The sequence below is a fragment of the Rhinopithecus roxellana genome, chromosome 19 (assembly GCF_007565055.1).
Source record: "Rhinopithecus roxellana isolate Shanxi Qingling chromosome 19, ASM756505v1, whole genome shotgun sequence".
Classification (NCBI taxonomy): domain Eukaryota; kingdom Metazoa; phylum Chordata; class Mammalia; order Primates; family Cercopithecidae; genus Rhinopithecus; species Rhinopithecus roxellana.
In genome coordinates this window covers 12,252,498-12,277,818 of record NC_044567.1, presented here as the reverse complement: position 1 = coordinate 12,277,818, position 25,321 = coordinate 12,252,498, and the positions used below count along the sequence as shown (strand labels likewise).

Genomic DNA, 25,321 nt, shown 5'->3' with positions numbered 1-25,321 from the left:
AACTAGCCTTGAGCCCACTTCCAGGGCCTGCATGGGGACTATTCATAGGAGATGGGAGGGGAGGAGAGTGGATGGAGTTGGATGTACAGACTGGGATGTCCACATACCATGTGAGGCCCTTGTAGTTCAGGATGGAGCCAAGGTTGAGAAGAATGGGGGATGGAACCAGGGCCCAAACATTCCTGTGCAGGTAGCATCAAATCTCCCATTTAGGACCATCCTGACCAGAGACGAGAAACCTGACAATTAGGAACATAGGTTCTCAAGTCACACATACTTCCATTCAATCCGTGACTCTGAACTCTTTCCCGAGTGACCTCAGGTAAGTTATTAAAACTCTATGAACTTAGCCTCTGCATCTGTAAAACTGGAATAATACCAAATACCTACCTCATTGGTCTTTTGGCAAGAGTTAATGCAGTAAGGTGTATAAGGCATTGAGCATGAGTCTTGGAATGTCGTAAATGGTTGACATTATTGCTCTTGCTGTTGTTATTATCAGTTACTGCTTTATTAAGTCCTGTGGTGGGGGAAGCGCTTGTTATTCATCACTGTCTTCTTCTTGCCTCGTGCCAGAGAAATCCAGGCACCTTCTGAGCAGGCTTTAGGCTCCTGCTGCTCTCCTCTGGCTGCTCTTCGCTCCGTCCTGCTCACAGCCTTAAGTCCTGTATTGCAGGCTATGAATAAAGGATGCTAGAGTTTAGACGATAACATGTCTTTTTTTGTAAATGGCTAATGCGAATGAGAAACTTCATAGAAAATAGTACTTTTTTGCTGCTGTTAATTAGAAGTTTCATGAAGCTATCTGTGGTCTAGATAATGACATTTATGAAAAATAGTGCACTCAATGATTTGACCCTTGCTCCTATTTTTCAAGGGTTTAATTTGTGTTTTCTTTGCTTTGTGACTGCTTTAGATACAGTGATGAAATATGAGTGTTTTTGTGAGTGCTTAGGCAGCCCCCATGGATGCTGGAGTGTGGACCTGTGTGAATGGGTGCCTCTCCTCATGTATATATGAGAATTCCAACCTCCAGGAGCAGCAATAATAACCTAACTTGTACTTTCACCAGGCTTTCAACAGGGCCATCCAGTCGTACTTTCTACAGTGATGAAAGTATCCTCTCTCTGTGTTGTCCAAAATACAGCCACTAGCCACATGTGGCTATGAGCACTTGGAAGGTAACCAAAGGGACTGTAGGTGAAAATTGAGTTCTAAATTCTGTTTACTTTTCATTAATTTAAATTTAAACAGTCACTTAGCATTAGTAGCTACTATGTCGGGCAATGTGGATTAAGAAGGTGCTTGCAGACTTGATCTTTGCTACTTCTCTGAGAGAGGAATGGAGAAATGTATCATGTTATTGATGATGAAACTTTGGAGTGGAAAGGTGGTGTGATTGGTTTAAGATCACAGTGCAGTGATCACACCTGGGTATGGGCAGGTGGTCATCCACCCCATCACCACAGGTAATCTCCTTCTTCAGAGCCTGAGAAAGTCTAATTAATACCTGAACTACTAAGAAAAAGACAAACACTTCAATAGAAAAAAATGGAGAGGATAAAAAAGTAACATTCAAAAAATCAAAAGCATTTTTACATACTAGGAGTAATCAATTAAAAAGTATAGGCTTTCCATATGAAGAAAAGCTGTGAAAAGAAGGTCACAAAGGAAGATGTGAATAAACAGAGACACATTGTGTTCCTGGTGAGAAGTCTCAATAGGTAGGTTCTACACAGAGTAATTTATAAATATAAAGCAATTCCCTTAAGAACCTTAGGGATATTTCATGGAGTTTTTCAAACTGAAGGAAAAAAATGCACCTGAAGTAGAAAATGTAAGAGAATAGCACAGACATTTAAAAATACAAATCAGAAGCTTGAAGGGGCAGGGAAACACATGGCAAAGTTATAATAATTGAAACAATATGGGGATGGTGTGTAAATAGCTTGAAGGACAAATGTAACAGAGCAGAGAGTCCAGAACGAACCCATGTATGTGTGGGAACTAGGATGTGATAGCAGCAATGTCTCAGGCCAGTGGGAAAAGATGGCAGTTCTGTCCTACACTGATTTATAGTGAAAAATTTGAAACAAATGTCCCACAATAGAAAATCAATAAAATATCTTTTAAGACTATGCATTCACTAGATGACAAAATAAACCATTTTAAAATGATGATGTTACTAAGTGACAAAATGATGAACGTTATTTATAGAGATGTACGTGATATACTGTTAAGTGAGCACAAAAATACAGTTTACGAAACTGTGAAAAGGGCTGGCTGTGGTGGCTCACGCCTGTAATCCCAACACATTGGGAGGCCAAGCGGGGGCAGGTTACCTGAGGTCAGGAGTTCGAGGCCAGCCTGGCAACATGGCGAAACTCTACTGAAAAACAAAACAAAACAAAACAAAATAATGTAATCCCAGCTACTCCAGAGGCTGAGGCAGGAGAATCACTTGAACCTGGGCCAGAGGTTGCAGTGAGCTGAGATCATGCCACTGCACTCCAGCCTGGGCGTCAGTATGACTCCATCTCAAAAAACAAAACAGTAAAAAGCATCATGTGATCCATGTTTGCTAAATACATTCGCATATATGGATACTTCTACTTATGAAAGTCACAAATGTACACGTTTATCCTGATCCAACCTTTAAACTTTACTTTTATATTTTTGTTTTTAAAAGTATGGAATGCTTCACAAGTTTTTTGTTATCCGTGCACTGATGCCATGCTAATCTTCTCTGTATCGTTCCAATTTCAGTATATGTGCTGCCAAGGTGAGTACATGACTTAACTTTTTAGAGCAATCTTAACTGAGGTACTACACAATCAGTAGCTTAAGCCTCTACTTGGTTGGGTTAAGCGTTAAGCCATACCTCCCAATCTTGGCTTCAGGGGTCTATGCCGGATGGTTGGGATCCCATGTGGCTTCCTGAGTTGCCTTTGAAGTTGACCACATTCCCAACCATGTGGGTTTAGGAAACAGCCCTGGGGGTATATTTTTCTCTAGATCATAACTCTTCCTCGTGATCTTTCTTTTTTCCTTGTCCATTACACCAGGTCCTTCCCTGTTTGGTCTAGCAAGCAGAGATCAGGTAAGTATCACATCTAAATAGATTCCACTAACATTCCAAGGGAAATGGAGTGGCTCTTTCTGAAAAATAAGAACATGCGAAACTCTAGAAAGGCCATGGGAACGAAAAATGTTTTCTCTAAAAGCCTTGAGTCCGCATCCTCCACTCTTAAGTGGGGAGCCCAGAACAATCTTCCCAATCTCTTATTCACTTTTTTTTTTTTTTTTTTTTTTTTGGTGAGAGAATTTCGCTCTTGTTGCCCAGGCTGGAGTGCAATGGCACAATCTCAGCTTGCCTCAGTCTCCACCTCCTGGGTTCAAGCGATTCTCCTGTCTTAGTCTCCTGAGTAGCTGGGATTACGGGCATCTGCTACCACACCCAGCTAATTTTTTGTACTTTTAGTAGAGATGGGTTTCACTATGTTGGCCAGGCAGGTCTCGAACTCCTGATCTCAGGTAATGTACCGGCCTTGGCCTCCCAGAGTGCTGGGATTACAGGCATGAGCCACCGTGCCTGGCCTCTTATTCACTCTTTATATCCTCCCAATAACTTTTGGACTTAATGAGGAAAGTGTGTTGTTTGAACACCATGCTTGGCATATTCAGCTTCACATTCACAGCCAGTGCTCATCTGGGCCAGGTCTCCCATTGCTAGCTCATTTTAGCATATCCCGATCATGGCAGTTTACCAGGACACATCACTTCTTCTCCCACCCACCCTCCTACCCATTCCTGCCTCTGTTTCAGAGGGACACATGGTGGTAGAGCCCTGATACTGCTGTATATTTCTAGAATGAATTCTTAAAACGAACTGCTTCTGAAGAGTCTCCCAGCCTGGTGGCTGAGTGAGCGAGAATTAAGTGTCAGTGAAAGAACTGAATTACCACCTACTGCTTCATCCATATAATTAAGTTAATAATTAAAACATGACTAGCAGGGGGTTCATCCACCAGGAATCATAATATGCTTCTTTTTTAGACCCTTGTCACAAGATATGAAAACCACATCGGTAATTGTTATCAGAACTGCTTAGCAACCTCGGCTTTGTCAGCCAGCTTATCAGAACATGCAGTTAATTATCGTGTCTCATACCTAGAATGTTCGTCATGTGAAAGAGTCCCAGAGATGGATCTTCCCTGTGGTGAAATTGAGTCAGATGGATCACCTGCAGGGGGGTTCACCCTGGGAGAGTATTTCAGAATTTGCCTGCTTCTTCCTGGAACCAGCCTTTGTTAGAATGCATGATTCCATGATGAAAACTTGCAGATTTTCCATGAAGGAGAAGACCCCTTCCTGATCATAGGTTCATTGTTACAGGACTGTCTATTAATGGTACAGTTGCTGAGCCAGCCCAGGTTTCGTATTCTCGTTAGTAACAGGTATTTGGATGCTCATAACAGTTCTAGGGGAAATTTATGAGTGATGATGTAAAATAAAACACTGGATCTGAGAACGAAGAGATGAGTTCTATGGCTAGTTTTTCTGCCACTAGCTGTGGGCCTTTCTTCAAATCTTATCTCACTAAACCTCAGTTTCTTAACCCGTTAAATAGGTAGGAGTGCGATAGCCTGAGCTGGTATGCCTTGGGCTGCTGGCCCATCAGCAAGTGCAGAGAGAGACAGACATTGGAGGGTTTTTTTGTTTTGTTTTGTTTTGTTTGAGTGTCCTAAATTGTTTCTTAGGTGTGAGTTTTACAAACATTGTTTATATTAGCGGCAACAGTGGAGCCGGAAAGTATTGCGCCTTCTCCACGTTGCACAGCAAGAACCACCAATAGTGTGGTGGAACTTACGGCCCTTTCCAAGGCCACAGCCCTTTCAGCCTGCAGCGATCAGCGCATTCATCTCCCTGTGCTTGTGGACTGCTGTGGTGATTCACAGGATGTCAGGATTTCTTCTGACAGCTTTATGGAATGTATCAATGAGGATAACCTCAAAAAATTTCTATGAGGAATCTTTACCAACACAGTGAGAATTCAGGCCTCTTAGAGTCCCACAGTGGCATCCAGCTCACTCCTCTGCAGTAAACCCAAGGCTTCAAGCAAACGTTAGCTGGTTAATACCAGGATGGACAGGCTTGCTGTAAGTTGCACCCCTAGGAACTGGGTGTTTTTGGCCACCACAGCGCACGTGAATCCTATATATAACGTAACCTGGCTTGGCCTTCTATCCCGGTCTGTGCCCCTTGTATCTGAGTTGAGGGATGGAAAAGAACCCAGGAGAGAGAGTCACACTAAGCGAATGTTTCAGAAAGAATGGAAATGTTGTCTTTGACAAACACTCCTTAGAGGCCAGGAGAAATGACTGAAAGGGTTTTACTGAAATGGGTCCAGTTAAACAACCCATTACGGTATTACAGTGTTTTGCTAACATGTCTGTCTACTAGCCTGAAAACTCCTTTAGTCTTCTCGTGCCCTGAAACTTTGCTTGGCCTTGTATCTCACAGAAGAAAGTGCAGTCTTCTCAGTGCACATTGTGGGCTACCCAAACAATTACAAACTGGAATTCCCAGGATCTGTCCTTAGCCCCTTTTCTTCTGGTGCTCTCGTAACCTTCCTTGGCCTTGTATCCCTCAGAAGAAGCTGCATTACATCAGACTGCTTCTTCCTCCATGGCTCCTGGGTGTCCTTGTGTATACCCATCTTGGCTTATTGGATGGCTGCTGCCAGATGGAAAGGCCGTTGGAATTATTAAAATGCAGAAATGCTCTGTACCGACTGGCAAACAGCCACCATCAAAGCCCCTCTTCCCGCATCCCTTGCCGAGTGCCTCCTGAGCGCCTTGGCTGTAGGTTTCCTCACCTGGGCTCCCATCAGTATCAGCTAAAGTTTCACATCTGGCCCAGATGCCTTGTGACACAGCATCCTTGTTGTCATCATCAAGGTCATCTTTGAGTCCTCAGTACCTTGGCCATGCCCATGGCTAAATGACATTGATGCCCTTGGGGAGAAGCGTCACCCACCTGACGAGTTAGTGGTTGTTTACACTCTCTACAAACAAAAAGGTGATTTTTAGATTTTTCCATCTGTCGCTTTGTTTTTGGCCAGCTGGGTGCAGTCAAGGTCAGATTTTGGATGTGAGTGTCTATTAACAGGTGCACTTTTGCTTCACAAATGGAGGAAAAACCTGTTAATGGTAGAGTCTTCAGATAATTCAGGCAAGGATTAGACTGAAGATGACCTTGACTTTGGAGATAATGAAATTTCATTATGCAAATACAATTGGAACACTGAAAGCACATAGATAAAATTGTTTTTGAGCACACAACTCACTCTTTAGGTGGTGACCACTGGTCGGATTGTGATTCGAGCTACGTAGGCTCTGGGCTATTCACATAATGAATATTAGTGAGACTGCAGTTCTTTTCAAAGATCTTGTTGATTTCTCTGTTCATTTATTGCAAATGACTGAAGACTTGTTACATGTTTTCTATCTCCCCCAGAAGTGATTTTTAAGATCTTTTAATGCCTATGGCATATTCATTCATTCAATAAACAGTTTTTGAGGCTTTACTCTGTGCCAGACATTTGTGCTAATTGCTGGGAACAAAGGCACAAAACCATGTTTACTAAAGGAGTTTTCAGGCTAGTGGCTAGACATGTTAACAAAAAATATGTAATACCATAAGCGAATTGTTTTACTGGACATCTTTCAGTCATTTCCCTGGCCTCTTAGGAAATGTTTGTCAAATACAACATTTCCATTCTTTCTGAAACATTTGCTTGGCGTGACTCTCTCTTCTGGTTTCCCTTCCATTTCTTAGGCTGCTTCTTCTCAGTTGTGGGCTACCTATATTAGCCGTTTCTCATACTGCTGATAAAGGACATACCCGAGACTGGGTTATTAATGAGGAAAAAGAGGTTTAAAGGATTCACAGTTCCACATGCTCAGAGAGGCCTCCCAATCATGGTGGAAGGCAAAAGGCACATCTTACATGGTGGCAAACAAGAGAGAATGAGAACCAAGTGAAAGGGGTTTCCCCTTATAAAACCATCAGCTCTCGTGAGACTTATTCACTACCATGAGAACAGTATGGGGGAAACCGCCCCCGTGATTCAATTATCTCCCACCAGCTCCCTCCTACAACATATGGGAATTATGGGAGCTACAATTCAAGATGAGATTTGGGTAGGGACACACCCAAACCATATCAATATCCCAACAATTAAAAGTTGGAATTCCCCAGGACCTGTCCTAAGCCTCTTTCTCTTCTCATGCTCTGTACTCTTCCTAGAACATTTCTTTCACGTCCATTGCTTTAATTACCATTGCTATGCCGGTCTCTTAAGGGCAACCCTCTCTTCAAGAGCAATACCTCCAATAGCCCATTGGATGTCTCTCCTTAGACATCTCACAGGCTGCCTGAAACTCAACATGTCCCAAAGAGAATTCTTGTTCTCTGAACTCCGCCTACCCCCTCTTTCTATTCTAACATCCTAGATGTTTTGTTAATGACATTACTGTCCACCTAGTTGGTCAAGCCAGAAACCCAACAATTACCTGGCATTCCTCTCCCTATACCTCGTAATCAAGTTTTGTTAGTCCTACCTCCATCTGTATCTCTGGAGTTTCCCGAGTGCCACAGTCACCATGCCTGTCTAAGTCCTCACCGTCTCATACCTGGTGGGGTAACGTTCTGGTGTTTCTAGCTCCACTGTTGCTCCCCTGCAGCCCTTCTTCCACATGGCAGATGTGGTCATCTGCTTCAATTGTGGATCTGATTACATCTACAGCAGTTGCCATTGGAGGTCTGCTGAACCAATAAGCCAGTATCTCTCCTTCTTAGAGATGTGTGCTGATTCCTAAAGTCATGTTTGCATCATGAAAGCTGGAGTTTCCTTGCCTTGCTCATCATAGCTCATTGAGTTAGGCATGAATACACTGATCCAAGCTGGCTTAACTGAATTCTTTCTCCATAAAGTTTGAATGGGAGTCAGTAACCACTGTTATGTGTGTCTCTCTGTATGGCCAGACCCTTTGGTTTGTTTTTTCTTTCTTTCTTCCTTTCTTTTCATTTCCTTTCCTTCCTTCCTCTTGCTTTTTTCCTTTCTCTTTTCTTCTTTTAATCCAGCTTTATTGAAGTATAATTGACAAATAAATATTGTGTATATTTAAGGTATAAAACATGAGGCTTTGATATACATGTATTATACATTGAGAAATAATTACTACTATCAAACTAATTAGCATATTCATCACCTCACACAGTCACTGTGTGTATGTACTGAGAACATTGACTGTCTACTGATTTTGCATACTTCAAGTATACAAGAAAGTATTACTGACTATAGTCACCATGCTGTACATTAGATCTCTGGAACTTCATCCTGTGTAACTGACAGTTTGTACCCTTTGACCAATATCTCTGGAACGATTATCCCCACACCCCAGCTTCTGACCACTGCCATTTTACTCCCTGCTTCTGTGAGTGTGATTGTTTTAGATTCCACATATAAGTGAGATCATGCAGTATTGGTCTTTCTGCACCTGGCTTATTCCATTTACCATAATGCCTGATATCGTTTGGCTGTGTCCCCATCCAAATCTCAGCTTGAACTGTATCTCCCAGAATTCTCACATGTTGTGGGAGGGACTCGGGGGGGAGTGATTGAATCATGGGGGTCGGTCTTTCCTGCTCTGTCCTCGTGATACTGAATAAGTCTCCTGAGATCTGATGGGTTTACTAGGGATTTCTGCTTTTGCTTCTTCCTCATTTTTCCCTTACCACTACCATGTAAGAAGTGCCTTTCATCTCCTGCTATGATCCTGAGGCCTCCTCAGCCATGTGGAACTATAAGTCCAATGAAATCTCTTTTTTGTTCCCAGTTTCAGGTATGTTTTTATCAGCAGTGTGAAAGTGAACTAATACAATGTCCTACAGATAGAACCATAAATTGCAATCTAAGGGTTGCAGGGTGACTGTCATCTACCCTGTTTTTGGAGAAGCAAGGAAAATAAACTGCAAACAGAGGAAGAGAAAATAGTGAAGCAGAAACACCGAGCGGCAACAGCACAGACGGAGAGAGACCAACACTGGGCTTTCCCAAGAGTTTCCAGATCATGACTCCAGGCTCTTTTCTTGCTTAAGTTTCATCAAATTTCTATGAATCCTTATAATAAATCTCCATATTTCACTTTAGCTACTTTGAGCTGATTTCTCTTCCTTGCAGCCAAACAATTTTCACTCCCACACTGGCATTATCATGTTAAAAAAAAAAAAAAAGTCAAAGTTCCCTTGACCTTAGGATGCAGCCCCAAATTTCGAAGCTGAACCCAAAGCCCTGGTCAACTTGGCTTCTCACTGCTTTGTGCTCTGCACTCCAGTCACCCTGGAAGACTTCTGGTTCCTGGACATGCTACCCTCTCTTTGGTCCCTGCCCCTGTCATCCTCCTGCCTAGATTATACTTTGATTCCCTTCCCCACCTACTTTTGCCGTGCTCTTCCTTCACTTTGCAACATAAATGCCAGTTCCTAGGAAACCAGCATCTTGACTTTCCAAGCAAGGCTGCTGCCCTCAAGGAGGACTCCCTTGGCACTCGATATTTCCTCCCTACATTCACCTCCCTATCATACCTTAGCTCCATGAAGGTAGCAGCTGTGGTCCGGTTCATTCTCAGCTGTATGCTCAGCCCTTGGTGTTACGCCTGCCACAGAGACAGTCCTCAATAACAATCTGTGCATGAATTGGTTGCTGGGAGAACCCTGGAGAAGGAGCAGCCATGCTTGCAAGGAAAGCTAGGGAAGATTTTGCAGAGGAGGTGGTGTCTGAGCAGAGCCTTAAAGGACAGACAAGAAGATCCCATCTAAGACACTCTTGAGAATTCAGAGACACAGGTGGGGCACTTTGGGAGGGTGAGGAGTCTGGGATTTCAAGTCAGGTGATCCTACTAACTGTGGGACTGAGGGCAAAGTCCTGGTTAGAAGGGCTAGTGTGAAGATCGGAAAGGGCAATTACAGAGTACCAGCCACTACTTTTAATAAGAGAAAACAATTATTATTTTCTGTAGATCTGAGCATCACCAAACGCCTTACATTTTTGTAAGGACTGCATTTTCTGAACAATAATGAAAACCCTAAATAAAATTGCTATTAATAATACTGATATTATTAATTATGGTAATCAAAACTTGAAGCCCACAGTGAAGTGCTCCTTCTCTCAACAACTGGGCAATCATCCTTTTCCTTTGAGCGTTAAAGTGAAACATGCAAAGTTACTAGAAATATATAGAATAGTTCTCAGACCACCTCCATTGAAATGTAACTTGGTTGAATATATTTACATATTAAAAAAAGCGTATGTCAATCAGAGAATTAAGGGACAGGAAAAGCAGTCACAGAGGCAAAGAGGTTTGACTTTGTCTGTGCAGGAAGGAGGGAGGAGGTCAGTTCAGCCAGCAGAAGTGATGGCTTTCTGTTTCTGAGGCCAGCCCTAGGATGCAGAGATGCTCTGAGGATGCCAGCAATTTCCTCTCTGCTCCCTGATGTCACCTTAAAGGACCTGCCTAAGCCACAGCACTCAATGAGACAGATTTTTATAGCAAAAGCTCCAGCTCCTGGCTCCTCCATCCTGACCGTAACTGACAGAGTTAAGAGCAACTACCAGACTGGAGCTGAGATGATCAGTTTCAATGTGTTCAGACCTTTGCATCAGGGATAGGAAGACTGACACATTTGGCTACGGGAGGAACAAGGCTGGAACGCTGGAACATCATGAAACAGAAGCCATCATCTTGGGATGGCTTTGTTGAAGCCTTGTACACACAGAGATGTAAGCAAAGTCATGTCTGCAAGAAGAGAACAGGAAGTAAGATACTTACAGAAAAGAAGAGATAAGAGGAGGAGAGGAGAGAGAGTGAGAGGGAAAGGAAGGAGGAGAGTGAGAATGCCATCTACTAAATTTCTGGTTCCATGAAGCCTCACTCTGCTTCTCAATAGCTTTCCTTTTTCATGTGAGCCTTGATGAATAGAGCTATGTTCCACACAACCAAACCATTTCTAACTAAGATGGGATTTGAGCTGAGAGCCTCAACGATTTCAGGTTTTCCTGGAAAGATCTTCCCAGTGTGAGTGAAATGAATGGATCATGATGCGTCAGCCAGACACAGTCAGACTGGGACTCGAGCCGGGTCTGCTTCTTAGATTCGTGGCCTACCACCATGAAAGCTGGGACCTTGTTGTATGATAATGTGGCTTCCACACATGGGTGGCATAAAGCAATGTCAATTTATTATCTTGCTATCCTTCAGTTTGGAAGTTCAACATTGGTCTCACTGGGATGAAATGAAGTCATCATCAGGGCCGATTCCTTTGGTAGCTCTCAGGAAGAATCCATTTCCTTGTGCATTTCCAGCTTCTGGAGGCTGCCCACATTCCTTATCTTGTGGTTCCTTCCTCCACCTTCAAAGTGAATGATGTGGCATCTTTATGATTCTGCTTCCAGTGTCACAGGTTTCTCCAACTCACTCTTCTTACTCCCTCTGCCCCATGTGAATACACTGAGTCCACTGGGCTAAATCAGGATGATTTTCTCATCTCAAGGTTAGCTGATTAGCAACTGATATCGTTTGGCTGGGTCCCCACCCAAATCTCATCTTGAATTCCCACATGTGGTGGGGGGAACCTGGTGGGAGGTAACTGAATCATGGGGGCAGGTCTTTCCCTTGCTTTTCTCATGATAGTGAATAAGTCTCATGAGATCTGATGGTTTTAGAAGGGACAGTTTCCCTGCACAAGCTCTCTCTCTTTGCCTACTGCCATCCATGTGAGATGTGACTTGCTCCTCCTTGTCTTCCAGCATGATTGTGAAGCCTCCCCAGCCACGTGGAACTGTGAGTCCATTAAATTTCTTTTACTTCCCAATCTCAGGTGTGTCTTTATCAACAGCATGAAAACAGACTAATACAGCAACCTTAATTCCCCTTTTTCATTTAACCTAACAATTCACAGGGCCCAGGGATGAGGGCATGGGGATCTTGGTGGGTAGGGAGCATTGTTCTACCTACTCTGTGTAGGGTGAAAAGAACAAAATACCAACGTAGAGATTCTTTTAAAATATTCATTTTGGCTTAGGAAACTTTGGTGCTCAACTAGTGATCTTCTGAACCCATGCTTTAATGAAAAATAGCATGGACTTTCCATTCCTTTAGGCCTGAGTTCGATCCTACCAAGTCTATGACTTCAGTATGTGTGTTTAACTTCTCTGTATTTCTACTTCCTCCTCCATAAAATGCAGATAATGATAGTAGTATTTGGGGAACTAGATGAAATCAAATATGCTTTTAAAAAAACATTATAAATGCCTATGTTTTTCACTTTCCTTACTTTCCTTTTCCTTTCCTTCCAAATCTTGACAGCCTGGAACCATGAACTGCATATACCAAGAATGCTCCTCAGTGACAGAAGACCCATGCTGTCTTGGCCATGCTATGTCTCAGTTGCAGAAGTGACCTGGTGCTAGAAATCTGAAACTAGCATTCTACTGGGATGACAATCCATGATCTCCTCATGCTCCTTCTGCCCCATATTTCAGGTCTTGTTATCTCTGGGAGTGAGAGTCATCCAAGGGTTTCTTTTTGTCTTTCTTTTCTCACAGCATAAAATGACAAGGACCAGAAAGCCAAGGACAGGATATTTTTGGGACTGCTAAGTAGGACCTACCAGGATTGTGATCTCGGGGACCTGTCTGAGTGATGGGAGGTATTGAAGAATTCCCAATGGACTGCATCCAGGTCATGGCTACAGCAAGCTTTTCCCAATCCCTTTGAGCAACTTATATTCCTTTTTTTGTCTTTTTTTTTTTTTAATTTACTTTAAGTTCTGGGACACATGTGAAGAATGTGCAGGTTTGTTACATAGGTATACATATGCCATGGTGGTTTGCTGCACCTATCAATCTGTCATCTAGACTTTAAGCCCTGCATGCATTAGGTATTTGTCCTAATGCTCCCTCTCCTCTTGCTCCCCACTCCTCAACAGGCCCTGGTGTGTGATGTTCCCCTCCCTGTGTCTGTGTGTTCTCATTGTTCAACTCCCACTTCTTAGTGGGAACATGTGGTGTTTGGTTTTCTGCTCTCTGTTAGTTTGGTGAGAATGATGGTTTCCAGCTTCATCCATGTCCCTGCAAAGGACATGAATTCATTCTTTTTCATGGCTGCATAGTATTCCATAGTGTAAATGTGCCTCATTTTCTTTATCCAGTCTATCATTGACGGACATTTGGGTTGGTTCCAAGTCTTTGTTATTGTAAATGAGCAACTTATATTTATTTAAAGTATTCACTGCCTGCAAGTGTGGGTGAGCTCTGTACATCTGTAACCACAGCCATGGGCTTCTGATGATGACTTCTTACTTTCCTTTATGTCTGAAGGAGCTTGGCTGCCTTTGACCTCACCAACCTAGGGATTGAAATAGCATGAAGCGAAGGAGTTCCTGTGTTGGTTTGTTGCAGAAAGATAGTCCAGTTGGATTTAAATGGTATCATTATGGAAATGCCACCAGTTCAGGTATCAAAGCCTCTGCAAAACATTCTAGAAGGTTACTCATGTTTTAGCTGAAAAAGCTGTCAGCTGATTAGAAAGTATGGCTCCTCAACTTTACTTTTAATTTTGGACACAGTTTCAATACCTCACTGGCAGCTCACAATGCATCTTCACAGACATGAGCACTTTTTTTAGTGTTTGGGTTCCTAGCAGTGCTCAGAGTCAGACAGGCCGGTGTTGAAATCCCAGTTCTCCTGAAACTAGCAGTCACTTAATCTTTCTGAGTTTCAGTTCTCCTAACTGCAAAATGGTGGCACTAATAACAATTTTCTTGAATTGCTGTACTTATTAAATGCCCCTAGCATGGCACCAAGCCCTCACTAAGCACTTGGAAGTGAATATCCATTTCTTATTTTTGGGTTCTCTGCATATAATGTTTATATACATCTTAATTAAAACTGCTTCTTTCCTTAAAAAATATCTAATATTCATGTATAGAAGAGTATTCACAGAAAAGCATGCATCTACCTTTCCTTCTCTGGGCACAGCAGACATTTGCTTTCCCAGATTTGGAAATGAAGGAAGCAAGATTGCCTTTTGGGGAACTAGGCACAGTGGATCACAGTACAGATACGTGAAATCTGCTGAAGGAGAAGGCACAGCTCTCAGGTAGACAAGCCCCCACAGCCACCAGATTGAATATATTTCCATTAAGAAAGGATGTGTCCATCAGAGGAAGGACTTCTCAACTCTGGAATAAAAAAGAAACATGAGTGCAACAGGTAAATATCAGCAGGATCCATCCTAGGAGATCCCACTTAACTGGTGACTGGAAGAGTTCTGGTTTTGTCAGGGCAGAGAGTGGAGCCCACATATGTTATGTGACTCTGGTCTCACTGGCAAGACTATCCTCCTTGTGGAATGAAAACACTGAGGTATCTTAGCTGGATGCCTGAAGCACTGGATTATTAAAATTCCCTCGTTCTGACCTTCAGGCTTACCAGAAACTTTCAGTCTGTGATTTGGCTTCTCCTTGGAGTCTGTCTACGGTGAGAGATTGGGCTAATTTTAAGGAATCTGAGTTTTTAGGTCTCCGTGCCAGTAATTTCTCATAGTAAATGAAGGCATTGGCATTCTGGTTTTATCTGTCACTGCTCTGTGCTTGGGTAAAGTGTCTCTATTGAGAGATGGATCCCTTTTCAGATTCTGTAGCGTCCAAGTAGCAGATCTAGGATGATGGAAAATTCCCCAAGGTAAGCCACATTAGTTTATGAGACATCTTGGAAGATAGTCTGCTGGCCTTTCCTCTTGGTGACAACCATCTGGCATTTCAGAAGAAGAACATTTCCAACTTTGACACTAACCATACATCCTCTCCCCACTCCATCTCACTCAATAACAGCCCACAGTGTTGGTGTCACATACTAGAGAGATCCTGGGATTTGGAACCAAGCAGACCGGGATTTGATTCTGTCTCTGCTGCCTTCTGTCTATATAATACTGGGCATGTAATCTAATGTTTCTGAATATCAGTTTCTCCAACTGTAAAATGAGATTCCTCACAGGGATGTCGCAAGGATGAAAGTGATGTGGCTCAACAAATGTAGCTATGATTATCACGTACATTAGCGAGGACTTCCTGATGTAGAATGATGGTCAAGTGTGGATCTTTCACTCTAATATGTACAGCGAATCAGTTATGTGCAATGGCACCTTTCTAGTTTTCAATGATGTGCCATCCTCGTGGCCTTTCCTGGGGTGGGCTTCTCCTTAAGGAAGGCTAATGGATTTCTGCACCTAAGAGCTCAAGGACCTTGCTGAATTTTTATATTCCCCACAAACTAACAAAGTTGCAATACCTCAGTCTGGCTTCACTGTTCCAGGCATTGGTAAAATTAGGTTGTCTCTCCTCTCTGGGCAAGACTGTGCTTTGATTCTTTTGATTATAAGGGGAGAGTATTTTAGCACACCCAGAGATGAAAACCATCACAGTTTCCCTCTCGGCGAAGTTCAGGCTGCATTGCCGAGTGATAGCCAGGTGGCCTGCATTGCTTCCATCCTTCTGTACATTCTTCTTTCAAGGTCTGAATAGGCTGGAGCTTCCCCGAATGCTTCGTGATGGGAATAGATGTGGAGGGCCTTCACCTGTGGCCTCAAGTTGAGCCCCTGAAAGTATAAAGAGGCAACGACTTTGGAGAAGCAAATTTATTTTAAGGATATAAGCATATATATGTCATTTTTTTTTGGTCTTCCTTAAAGTAGAAATTATTGCTTCATGGTACCATTTGATCGGAACTTGGGCAACTGGTTCGTTAAATGAGAAAATTCTTTTTTGCATCTGCCCATTTCTACCTGATCTCTGTCCCTGGAAAACATTTTGGGTGAATATAGTCGCTTTTGTGGTCACTCTTAGACAATAATGACAAATTTAATATAATAATGTTACTTGGCTACTTTTAGGTAAGAGAAAATCTAATCTAGTCTAGTCTAATATACAAACTCCAGACTCTCCTTCCATCACTTGGCCTATTTCATGTCTGAAAGTCATAGTGGGGAAATACTTGCAATTACGTCTCCGCCCATGCCCATCTTAACTACCCTGACACCCTAGCAGACATTTTAGGACCCTCCTGTGTTGGAGTCATAGGTGGGGAGGAGAGGAAGGACAGAAGAGGCCTCCTGCAGCTGCCTGTAACCTGCATGTGGCAGTAAGCACATGTCTCTCTCTCTCTACACGGCACTTTGTGATTTCCTCCATGAGCCCTCTGACTGCAGCCCCTAAAGCTGAGGAAGCCACCACATGTTGGCTGCTTTTGACTTTTTTCTCTTGACAGCTGCGCACCCAATGGTATGCCCACAGCCCCTTCTGCTGAGATTGCCTCACTCCTGGCAGGAAGCCCACATGGGCAAGCTTCTTTTCTTCTTCTTCATTTAAACCAAAACAAAACAAAACAAAAAAACACTTAAGTGGTAACCTGATTATAAAAGCAACACACGTGACAACAGAATATTTCTAAAAATAAGAGAGCAGAAGATAATTAGTCAAATTCCTGCCACCTACATCCCAAATGCCCATCAGCAGAAGAATGAAGAAACAAATCATTGTACGTTCCCACGCTGGAGTACCACTCAGCGATAAAAAGGAGTGAACTCTTGATACAACAACATGGTTGCATCTAAAAATAATTACGCTGAGTGAAAGAAGGTGGACAAAAAAAACATGCATACTGTCTGATTCCATTTCTATGAAATACTCAAAAATACGCACTAATTTACAGTGACAGAGAGCAGAGCGGTGATTGCTTTTTAATGAGGCGAAGGGAAGGGTGGGAGGGATGGATTCTAAAGGAGTAGGAGGACATTTCTAGGGGTGATGGATAAGTTCCTTATCTTGATTATGGAGATAGTTTCATGTATGTATCAAGTTGCATCCTTTAAATACATGCACTTCTTTGTAAATCTATTATGTCTCAAAAAATTCTATTTAAACATTTTTACTGTTGGGCATATTCAGACGGGGTCTTTTTCTTTCTTTTCTTTATTTTTAATTTTACTTTAAGTTCCAGAACACATGTGCAGAACGTGCAGGCTTGTTACATAGGTATACGTGTGCCATGGTGGTTTGCTGCCTCTATTGACCCATCTACATTCCCTCCCCTTGCCCCTCACCCTGCAATAGGCCCTGGTGTGTATTGTTCCCTCTCTGAGTCCATGTGTTCTCATTGTTCAACCCCCAATTCTGAGTGAGAACATGCAGTGTTTTGTTTTCTGTTCCTGTGTTAGTTTGCTGAGAATGATGGCTTCCAGCCTCATTCATGTCCCTGCAAAGGACATGGTCTCATTCCTTTTTATGGCTGTGTAGTATTCCATGGTGTATATGTCAGACAGGGTCTTTTTCTAGAAGGGTCATAGCTGGTTCTTTCCTGGACCACCCATCACAGGCTCCTTCCCCCACCCTCAGTGTAAGTGCAACTTACATCTGTGGCAGCTTCTGTATTCAGCTGTCGCCTGTCACCTGTAGACTCTTTAGGAATGAGCCTGGCTGCCATCCAGGCTTCAGGGAGCCTCGATAGTTCTCCTTAAGTCCTGTCCTTTCTCTGACCTGAGGTGTTGGACCGGAAGCTTGCTCTCACCCATGTGTGGAGAGCAACCCACACACAACACCAATATCTCTCTTCAAAGATCTAATCCTTTGCATCTCTTCAACCTCCTGTGAGTCTTGGCTTTTTCTTCCATAGCCTGGTGATGGGTGCACATCTATTGAAAGCAGAAGTAGCTTTTGGCAATGTCTTGGCCAAGCCTACACATGTGGTTCAGCATTTCAGTGGGGGTCTACTTGGCACCCATTGTTTTTACCTTTGGGGTCGCATCTGAAACTCTGAGATGACAAAAAGTCTCATTTTAATGACCTGTTTCACTTCCCTTTGCTTCACTGGGATACAAAGAGATGAATTTTTCCCAATATATTTTTAGAGGCATATTTATCATAAGAGCAGGCCAGCAGCATCTCTGAGTGCCGAGGCCCTAACAGGGACTTGCAGTTATTGTATGCCTGCACCCCTCAAGGCCCCCAAAGATGCAGAGTGGACCTTTTTGTCCCTCTCCTCCCTTTGTCTAAGGATATCAGTTAGTGATCATAAATATTCATCCTATCTATTTCCTGATGCTGGGAAGGGAAAATATTGCAAACACCATGAGCACTTGTTGAAGACACACATACATCAGGCACCATACCCAGAACTGACTCTACAGTGGTGATGGACAGGTCCTGCCCACGTGGATGCCACAGTCTAGCAGACTGGACAATAGGATGGTGACCTGGCGAAGAGGGTGAACATAAACTGGTGGACAAAGGTCAACATGGTTTGCCTCCAGAGATCTTCTTTAGAAAGGAGTCAAGGGGCCAGACGCAATGGCTCATGCCTGTAATCTCAGCACTTTGGGAGGCTGAGGTGGGTGGATCACGAGGTCAGGAGTTCGAGACCAGCTTGACCAACATGGTGAAACTCCGTCTCTACTAAAAATACAAAAATTAGCTGGGTGTGGTGTGCATGCCTGTAATCCCAGGTACTCAGGAGACTGAGGCAGGAGAATCACTTGAACCTGGGAGGTGGAGTTTGCAGTGAGCCTAGATCATGCCATTGCACTCTAGCCTGGGCAACAGAGCAAGACTCTGTCTCAAAAAAAAAGAAAAGAAAAAGAAAAAGAGTCAAGAGTGGGCAGTGCAAGGCTGAACAGCTTTCCACAGAGGCCAAATACACCACCTCCGTCAGGATCCTCCCTCATAGAGGTCACCAGCACAAGAATGAGTCAGAACATTGCCACGTGAGCAATGGGAGCAAAATCTTCCTTCCTCCCATCCTTGCTGCTGGGCCACAGGCCAGTGGTAGGCCTCTAAAGGGTTTAGATCACACAGGCTGATGAAAGGGACAAATCAAGCATAAAAGAAAAAAGGGAGCTTACCAGGCACCTTCTTCTGCATCCCCAATTCCAAATGCCCTCAATGGATGTGTGGGGAGTGCTGAATCGCATATGAAAGCAAAGCTTTAAACAGGATAGACCAAGGTTTAACAACAACAACACAAAAACTTGAATGTCTACAAAGTTGGATCCGCATCTCATGGAGAGTCCAGGAGGTTTTTGCAGAGTACAGCTGCTAATAAAAATATGGAGGTTGTAGGCCAAGTGCAGTGGCTCACGCCTGTAATTCCAGCACTTTGGGAAGCCAAGGCAGGCTGACTGCTTGAGCTCGGGAGTTAGAGACTAGCCTGAGCAACATAGGGAAAACCTGTCTCTACAAAATACAAAAAAATTAGCCGGGCGTGGTGATGAGCATCTGTAGACCCAGCTACTTGGGAGGCTGAGATAAGAGGATTGCTTGAGCCTAGGTAGTTGAGGCTGCAGTGAGCCGTGATCACACCATGCATTTCAGCCTGGGTGACAGAAGACAGAAAAAGACCATGTCTTAAAAATAAAGAAACAAGGAAGATTTACCATGCCACAGAGACTAAGTGCCTTATATTGTAACATAAAGTCTTCGAATCCTCACAATGACCCCAGGAGGTAAGTGCTGTTATTAACATCGTCCTTTACACCATGAGGTTATTAAGACACAGAAAGGTTAAGTATCTTGTCCAAGGTCATAGAGCTAGAACCCTGACTTCAGAAACAGCATCTGCAACGCCCCAGGCCTTTTGCCTACTCTGCAATCTCGTGAAGTTTCCGTTCCTTCTTTGAGGCCAGGAGCTCTCCAAGGTGCTGGAGAGAGGCCCAGAAGCAGCGTAGAGAGGCAGCCCCGCCAGACCCTGCAAGACCATAGTAAGGACCAGGATTTTATTTTGAGAGTTAAGGGAAACCACAGGCGTCTAAATGAATCACTGCTGCTTCCGCGCTGTCATAGCCGGCACTCCGGCTGTGTCTCTATTTAGCACTTGAGAGCTGGCTGTTTACGTGCCTACTTCTCCTTCTGGACTGGAAATGTCTTGCAGCAGGGACCACATCTTAGCCATTTTTATATCTTCTTCACGCTGTCCCAGTTACACAGCACAGTGCTGGCATCTATTAAGCATTTAGTACCTGTTTATTGAATGAAATTAAAGGAGAAATTGATTCTTAATTATCTCTGAACATCTCATTTTCCAGTAGCCCAATTAATTTCAGAGACTCAGGAATTTCTACAGTATCATGGCAATAATAATGGTAATGTTAATAATTGCGGTTACGAAGCTCTGAGTGTTGCATGCTGGGATTTGGGGAAAACACTTTATATCACCCGTAATATATCGAGAGAGAGAGAGGAGCTCTAGGTCCTGCCAGTCACTGGCAGTCCTTTCCCAAGCAGAAGACTCACCTGGGCGAGCTTGTAAATCCCAGAGGTTAAGGAGAATACGATTTATCAGGAGTGGCCACTAGGTGGTGGTGTGACACCATCATCACCTCTGTACCTCGCCATGGGTAGAGGGCAACTTGGACCAATTCCGCGGGGCCCCTGGAGTGGCTGGGGGTCTCTTGGGAATCCAGATGGCCAAGATGGGGGTCTGTGCACCAAACTCTGTAACTGGAGTTGAGGGCTTTCCAGTTTATGCTGCCCATGAGCAGATGAATGGAGAGGACTCTTAATAAGACAGGGTGCATTTCCTTGTTGAAATCTGAAAATTACTCACTTCATTTCAACTCAGTTGAAGAAGACATTATTGAGTCTCAGCTCTCACTAACACCCCGTCTGTCTTCACACCCTCTATTTTAGACTGGATTGGGCTGTGAGGACAAGAAGGCCACCAGTTCCAGTTCTCACATTTATGAAGAACATGATTAGGCATTTAATGTTACATTCAAATAGGGCCACACATAAGATCATTATATTCCTTCCAACGTTAAAAGAGTTTATTCGTTCCATGAAAAATATTTAAGTTGTACCGTTATTTTTGTGCTCCCTTTTGGCCTACCTTTGTTTTAAAAATATATCAGCGTCTTTAGATTTTGGAAATATTTAGGACCCCTTTCCAAATTTTTGAAGACCTACCTGTTTGAAGAACAACTAAAATGCTTGCAGTCCCATCAAAATAACTAACTGTGTCGCTCGCCCTGGGAGTTGGAGACTGGAGCTGTTCCTATTTGGCCATCTTGCTCTGCCCCCCCGATTTGTAGGTTTCTAGAGATGGAATTCACGTTAGAAAATTCCAACTTCTGTTATGCCTGCCCCCGCCCACCATAAAAGTCAACACTTATTCAGTGTCCTGCTCTGGGGTAAGCCCTGGCTGGGAGCAAGACACAATCCCTGCTGTCTTCTTGCTTCCCAAGGTGAGAGAGGCAGCCAAGCCAACCAGCAAAATATAGGTGGTTGTGGGAACACAGGAGGCATCTACCCTAAACTTGAGAGAGGACAGAGAAATTCCTGGAGGCCATGTCCTCCAACCCAGAAACAAAAGGAAGGATGAGTTGCCAAAGAGAGGAAAGAACAGCATTGGAAGCAGCAGCACTGCCATGTGTGTACAGGAGCAGCTTGGGGAAGGAGAAGCACGATGGAATTAGGAAACTGCACGGCCACTTGTCTGACTCCCAGATGTTTTTACTTCATCCCTCTCTTGGCCGACTTCCCATCTCTTCCCCAAGTGCCTAGTGTAGCTTCTCCTGGAGGCACATTGAGGGACTCCTGGGGTCTATGGTAGAGATGGGAAATGGGTTTCCAGAGGGCCTGCCAAGCAGAGAGTCCCTGACAGGTAAATGCTTCTGTAACTCCCTGTGGCAATCAAGAGGCCCATAGGTGAGGGAACAGAAGTGGTACCTGTGAGGGAGCCAGTCACACTGCCCTAGGCCAAGCCAAAGACTCCTGGAGAGCGTTTGGTAATGAGGTGTGAGAGGAGAGCATCCTGCATCAGAATCACCCTTGTCTTGAGATAATTCTCTTCACTCCTCTGCCTTGTGGCCTCCCCAGTCACCATGGCCCTCCAGATATCCCCATCCTCCATGGCAGTTCCATATGCAGAGCCAGAATCCATCCTTATTCCCTCTGCACTGTGGGAAAATCCATGGAGGCAAGCACTTTGTCATGGGGACCACCGCTTACCTGACCCACCCACGGAGTCAGAGTTTGGGAAACTCATGACCGTTGAGGCTCACCCAGGATGGCCATAGCCTTCATGCAGACCCACGCCAGTGTGGCTTGGTGTGCACACAGGCGGTCAGGACCAATCTTGGGAGTGTTACAAGTGCTATGTCATTAATCATAGTTTTAGTGCCTCAGTGACAAAACTTGCAGATCATTTTCCTTCTTCTGACATGAATGCAGATTTGAGATTGGCCCTATAGTATCACCCTTGCATTTCTCGATGTGTTCTTAAATGGGAGCAAATGGGATGGGCCCCAAATCACTCACTGGAAACCCATACTCCAGGTGCCTCATTTCCTCTGCCCAGGAGCTTGTAGCCTGGGCACAGCTATATGAGGTGGGCCCATTTGGATGCTGCTATCACGGATGTCTTAGTGGAAGGAAGTTTGAGGACAACCACAACTCTAGAAGTCCAGGTTCTGGATTCACTTTGCAGACTCTAGTAGTACCTGCTTCTATTCCCTGCCCACTCAAGCTAGTTTCTCAGCAGAGAAAACATGAGGAAATATCCCCAAACATTGTCATCCCCACTGGGATCCTCCACATGAGTGTGGGCTGGAAATGTTCCAGGGTCACACTGAGGCAGGACATTGAGGTGTTTGCCAATGCCTGTTGCCCCATGGAAGGCTGAAGTATGGATGCACCTGATCTGGGAATGCAGCCCAGGTCAGACTCCACATTTCTGCAACAAAGCATCACCTGCAATGACTCTTTTCATGTCAGTGGGTCAAAGGACAGAACCAGCTTCCATGTTTTCGGCTCACTAGATTGTATCATGCTCCCCATGGCTATTATGTTTGGGAGAGTTTGATGTAACCCGAAGCCTAAAAGAGTCAAGGTAATGTTGAATTGTATTCAATGTAACAGTGTCTGCTGTGTTTTCATTCCTCTCTTCAGGAATTTCAAGACTATGTCCACCAATTAATTCCTCTAAAATGTACCCCACCCTCCATTGCCACACATCCTTCTCCCCAGATTGCTACCTGGAAGAAAAAGGACAGGATGGGTTTTGTGCATGGTTCCTCGGGCATCTTGTAGGAACTGGTGACCCTACTCTGAGATGCTGATGGGGCAGAGACCAGCAGCTTCCAACTTTTTCCATCCCCAAAAGTCAAGTACTGAGACCAAGAAAAGATATACCGAGAAAGAACTGTCCAGAATGAATCAGTGTTCCAGGGCAAGGCAGGCAGCTGCTCCAAGGTCAGCCTATCAATGTCCCCAGAAACTGACAAGTGCAGGCACAAGGAGCAGGTGCAGTTCAGCTCCCCAGGTCTCCTTTCTTCTAAGCCCCTTCTCCCCATCTTCTGGGCTGACCTCCTCTGCCCCTTCAGCTTTTTAATCCTGACTCTCTTCCACTTGGCTTCCCACCAGACTCACTGTGGCCTTGACTTTCTGCTTGCGCTAGCTGGCTCAATCCATAAAGGAAGAAAGAAAGCAACTGGTGGTGTGTCTGGGTAGAACAAAGGATATTTTATTCCTCCTTCAATTCCTGCAACATTTCCAGAGTCATGATCTGCCCCCCCAACCCTTCTTGACCCTCATACTCATCTCCTCACTGTCTCCTGCCCTCAGAGATCAGAGGACACTGGAAAACCAAAACCCAGAGCTCCAAACATGTCTGATAATAAACACGTGCAAGGAAACTGCCCAGGGGATATACCTGGGGATGCTGCTGGGTGGCACCAACGCTGTGCCATGGGGGGTTTGGAGGGTAGGGTTGGGGAGGGGAGGACAGAAGAAGGAAGGGTTATTAGAGGCAGTTGGCAAGGAGGCATTCTGGGGTGGTGTCTGAAGAACAGAAGAATGAAATGATGATTGTTTATTGGGTGCTCACTCAGTGCCTGAAGCTGATCTAAGCCCTTTATTCATTGACTCATTCAATCCTTTCCAAAATCCTGTCCTGAAATACTGTTACTATCATCCTCACTTTACAGGTGAGATAAGTAAGGCAGAGGGACATCAAGCTAGGACAGTATGATTGAAACCCAGCTGGTCTAGCTGCAGAGGCCACGCCCACATCCTCCACCTCCACACGACTCTCTAAAGGCCTCTGAGGAGCAGCAGAAGGCACCAGCATCATCAAGGTGGGGAAAGCGGAAAGGTAGCTGAGGTCACCAGACAGGCTGGAAGGGCACACCAGGCAGAGGCCCAGGACGGGGGTAAAATTCCTGGCCAGGAGCCCAGAAGAGAAGACAAAACGAGCCACCAGCCAGGAAGAAGCCCGCATTCTGAGTAACTCCTCTGTGCCAGACCCTGTGCTGGGGGCTTTCACACAGTTTTCTTTGTTCTTTTTCTTCCCTGTATTGAAACCTTTGTAACACCTTTTCCAGATGAGTAAATGGGGCTTAGAAAAGTAAGTTACATGCCCCAGGTCTCAGCCTATAAGCACCGAATCAGAGGCGCAAGCCCCGTGGCTGCCTCCAGAGCTCACGTGCTCTCATACCCTGAGCTCCTGGCCATAGGCAAAAGGCTCTGTGCTACAGGCATGGTCAGGGGCAGGAATGGGGTCTCCAGTCACCACACTGTCAAAGCAAGGTGACCTTGATACATCCAGCCTTTGTTCCAGGGGCCAGGCTTATTTACTGAGCAGCAGGAGGATTCACGACCTGCTGACACAGGTTATGTGTCCACATTGCATCACATTATAGGCCAAGTTCATAACCCCTCAGAAGGCTAAGACCACCTCCCACAGGGAGTGCCCAGAAGCAAAGGGGCAATCAAGATCCAATACCATGCTGGGCGCGGGGGCTCACACCTGTAATCCCAGCACTGTGGGAGGCCGAGGCGGGCAGATCTCTTGAGGTCAGGTGTTCAAGACCAGCCTGGCCAACATGGTGAAACCCCGTCTCTACCAAATATACAAAAATTAGCAGGGCGTGGTAGCAAGCACCTGTAATCCCAGCTACTTGGGAGGCTGAGGCAGGAGAATCGCTTGACCCCTGGAGGCAGAGTCTGCAGTGAGCCAAGATCGTGCCACTGCACTCCAGCCTGGGCAATGGATGGAGACTCCATCTCAAAAAAAAAAAAATTGAAAGACCAAATACCACTTCTCCAGAGAAGAGCTGCTGAGCATCAGGTCCTCCCACAAGGTCTACTACACCAGGTCCTAGAAAGAAAACCCCAGCAGAAACCAGGGCAGACAATTGCCCTCCCAGGT

The 25,321-nt window shown here is 44.5% G+C and overlaps 1 non-coding gene across 1 annotated transcript; it reads right to left on the bottom strand.

Moving 5' to 3' along the window:
* Positions 1–2,684: 2,684 nt before the first annotated feature.
* LOC115894981 lies at positions 2,685–2,790 on the bottom strand. Its single transcript, XR_004055196.1, has one exon. It is a non-coding gene; the product is annotated as a U6 spliceosomal RNA (small nuclear RNA).
* Positions 2,791–25,321: the final 22,531 nt, after the last annotated feature.